Source organism: Cavia porcellus, unplaced genomic scaffold (genome assembly GCF_034190915.1).
Source record: "Cavia porcellus strain 051 isolate PalLab524CR breed Dunkin Hartley unplaced genomic scaffold, mCavPor4.1 scaffold_1, whole genome shotgun sequence".
NCBI classification, from domain to species: domain Eukaryota; kingdom Metazoa; phylum Chordata; class Mammalia; order Rodentia; family Caviidae; genus Cavia; species Cavia porcellus.
In genome coordinates this window covers 35,423,143-35,426,559 of record NW_026947484.1, presented here as the reverse complement: position 1 = coordinate 35,426,559, position 3,417 = coordinate 35,423,143, and the positions used below count along the sequence as shown (strand labels likewise).

The following is a 3,417-nucleotide window of genomic DNA, read 5'->3' as shown; positions in this document are numbered from 1 at the left end:
CTAGAAAAAAAAAAAAAAATCAGAATGTTATTTTAAGGAAAGCTGATATATTTTATTTTCTTTACAAACTATTCCAAATAATTTAAGCTTAACTTTTAGTGATGTCCAAGAAATAGCCATTAATTGTTAAATGCTTTGTTGTGGATGAAATTCAAAAACATGCTAAATGAAAGTAGACTGCAAGAAGAAATCATGTGTTATATGATTTCATTATTTTGAAATGTCAAGAAAATCCTCAAGTAATAATCCTCAAGTAATAGTTGCCAGGAGGTATTGCAGGTATGAGTGGGGCATAAAGAATTTAGCTGTAGATGGACAGAAGGCATCTTATTCATCAAAGGATAAAAACATTTTAAAAGTAATTTACAGCAATGGATGCAGTCTTCAATAAAATTACTAAAAAAAGCCAGACACCAAGGGACAGGCCTTTAATTCCAGCTTCTCTGGAAGCCAGGGCAGGGGGATTGCAAGTCCAAGTCCAGCCTGGACAAGTCAGCAAGATCCTATCACAAAAAATAAAAACAGCTAGGGATGCAGGGCACCCTCAGTTCAATAACCTGCTACTGCACGCGGTTGGGGGAGGGGGGAGCAAGACAAAAAAAAAAAAAACTGCAAGAGATGATTCAATTAATCCTTGAAATGGGTGAATTTTATATGTGAGTAGATCTCAAGAAAATAGTGGAAGTTTTTTCAAGAGCCAAACAACAGAGCTGCAGGGATTCCTGTCAAAACTCTGCTTGTGTAGATGAAAAAAGTAAAGGTCAATGAGGTTAAGTAACTTGCTTAAAGATCACTCAGCAGATCATATCAAAACCAAAAGACAGCCCAGCATGGTTGTGCACTCCTGTAATCACTGCACTCAGGAGGCTGAGGCAAGAAGATTGCTGCCTGGGCTGTAATAGTGAGCCCCTGTCTCAAAAAATAAATAAAAATAAATATCTAACCTCACTCATTCCAATCACAAATACATAATATTCAGAAGAAGAAAACCTGGAAAAATTCATCTGTCACCTTCTGAGGCTATATAATTAATTCAAAATGAATAATAAGAACGAAGTATTTTTTTCCTGCCTTTCCAATAGGAGCTGTATTTCAGAAAATTAAATGTTCCTAGCTGATGAAAGAAAGTTTCTACTTTACAGAAGAATGTAAACTAATAAATGTAAGTGGAATGGAAGAAGAAATTATCACTTTACAAACCCTAATAAAATTTGGGCAAGAATTATGAACTGCTGTCAAATCCATTACGGGAATGGTTGATGAAAGTTGGGAATTTTTAGGAAACAAAAATAACATTTCAGGGGTTACACAAAGTTGATTTTTTAAAACTGATGGTTACTCAAAAAAAAGATGTAAGTTATTCAACATTATCCACCATAAAATCTGACTTAATATCTTTTAACTTTAACCTCACAGGTCCATGAACATTAATTTCTGCATTTATAAGAAATACAAGAACTGGCAGTATAAGCTAAATGCCAACAGAAGAGCAGCCAGAAAATGAGATATTCTACAGATATTCTACGGTCTGGTTCTTTTGGCAAATCAGAACATAAAAAACAAATTGTGAAAATGGTGACTTTTTAAAATTTAAAGATTAAACCAGGTGTGGTGCCACACAGCTGCAATCTCAGTGCTTGGGAGGCTGAGGCAGGAGGACTGCCTTGAGTTCGAGGCCAGCCTTTGGGGGTGGAGGGTTTGAGATAAGCTCTTACAGTATCATTCATCCTGGCCTGTCTCAGCCTACAGAATTCTGGGATAAAAATTAATCTTAAAATTAATATTCACACAATCAAATACAAATGTACTGCATTGGATTCTGGTCTAGGCACACTAGCTATAGAAGACATCTGGGAAAGTATAAATTTGAACACGGAATGTGAGACAATATCCAAAAAATTATAAGGTGCAACGTTATTATTTGTTCCACAGATACATGTTTACACACAGTTGCACAGTAAGTATCAAAATGGCTGACGTGCTGGCACACACCTGTAATCCCAGCACTCCAGGAGGCTGAGGCAGGAGGTTCACCCTGACTTTGAGGCCAACCTGGGCTACACAGAGAGTTCAAGGTCAGCCTGCATCACATAACAGAGATTTGTCTTCAAAAAAAAAAAAAAAATCCCAAAGGAGGGGGGACCACATGCATGAATGATTTTAGTAAGTTAAAATCCAAGGCTCAATGTCCTAATTCACTGTTGTAGGCTGATTTAAATATTAACCAGAAATATTTACATGGAACTCTCGCAGAAAAGGGTTCAGAGAAGCGGATAAAGTTATGTACACCGTTTCGTCTTGCGCAGTCTAAACAGTACGCACCGGACGGGACCCCAAGCGTGGCCTCGTGTCACCACAACCCGGGAGAGGAGCAGGGCGCCAGAGTGCCCCAAAGCAGCAAGAACGAAGCGCCTCGTCCTTAGGGCTGACAGCACCCACGCAGTGACTTTCCCTGAGTTCACGAGAGAACGACACTGCTCCGAAACTCGAGTCCGGGTTCTGAAGCGGCATCCTCCCTAAAACAAGCCTCGGTTATTACTGAAACCACTTCGCCCTTTCTGACTTCACCACCCTTCCCCAGGGAGCCAGTCAGTCCCTCGGCAGGTCCTGCGAAGCTAAGGGACAAGGGATTTCGAAAATCCCCGTCCTCAGCGGGACCACCTCGCCGGCTTTTTCCAAAGTGTGCCTCCAAATCTCACTAGGGCTGGGGACCCTAACCCGGGGAACTTCTCAGACGCTCCGCCACCCGCCTTCCGCTCTATCCCCAAGAGGTGGCGCCGGCCTCACTCCTTCCCCACGGGGCGCGCTGCGCAGACGCTGGGAGGCGCGGCGGCCCCGCCCCTGTCCGGCCCGCGCACGCGCACACGCCTTCCGGGTTTGCCTGCGACTCCGCCCGCTGCTGCCGTAGGGAGTAATCTCAGGAATCCCCGACGCTGGACAGTTGGAAGGGCTGAGACAGACCCGAATACCGGCACTGTGACTCATAATCCTCAGCATGGCCCCTGAGAAACGTATAGAGAAGTGTCAGAACTTCTCACACTGTGCTCAGATTCCAGCACTAGCCAAGAGCCCATTTTCCAATTTACAGCGCTAAGGCCGCCCAGGGCGAGCCACCTCCCCACCCCCGCTGCACGCCGCCGGCTGGCTTGCGTCAGGGGTCACGTGCCGCGTCTCCCTTTCCTCCCGGCAACCGGGCACTCCCCTGTTCCGGAAGTCGCGCATATCCGCGCTGGGCTCCGCCCACCATCGGTGACGTCAAACTCAGCGCCTACCACTGCCCAGCCTCCACCTCCAGGCGCGGGGAGAACTGCCGTTTTCTTTCCGTAATACCGGCAGCTTCCGGACACCCAGACTGTACAGACTAGGGGTTTGGAGTTGCTGGCTGGGTAGCCTCTCGAAGCGTGTGAGTAAAGTTTG

At 45.0% G+C, this 3,417-nt stretch overlaps 1 long non-coding RNA gene across 1 annotated transcript in view; it reads right to left on the bottom strand.

Moving 5' to 3' along the window:
* The window catches only part of LOC134475686 (uncharacterized), a 31,303-nt gene extending 27,886 nt beyond the window's left edge, over nucleotides 1-3,417 (bottom strand). The window contains exon 1 of the long non-coding RNA XR_010046867.1: nucleotides 2,323-3,417. This is a non-coding gene — a long non-coding RNA (uncharacterized LOC134475686). The remainder of the gene's footprint in view (nucleotides 1-2,322) is intronic.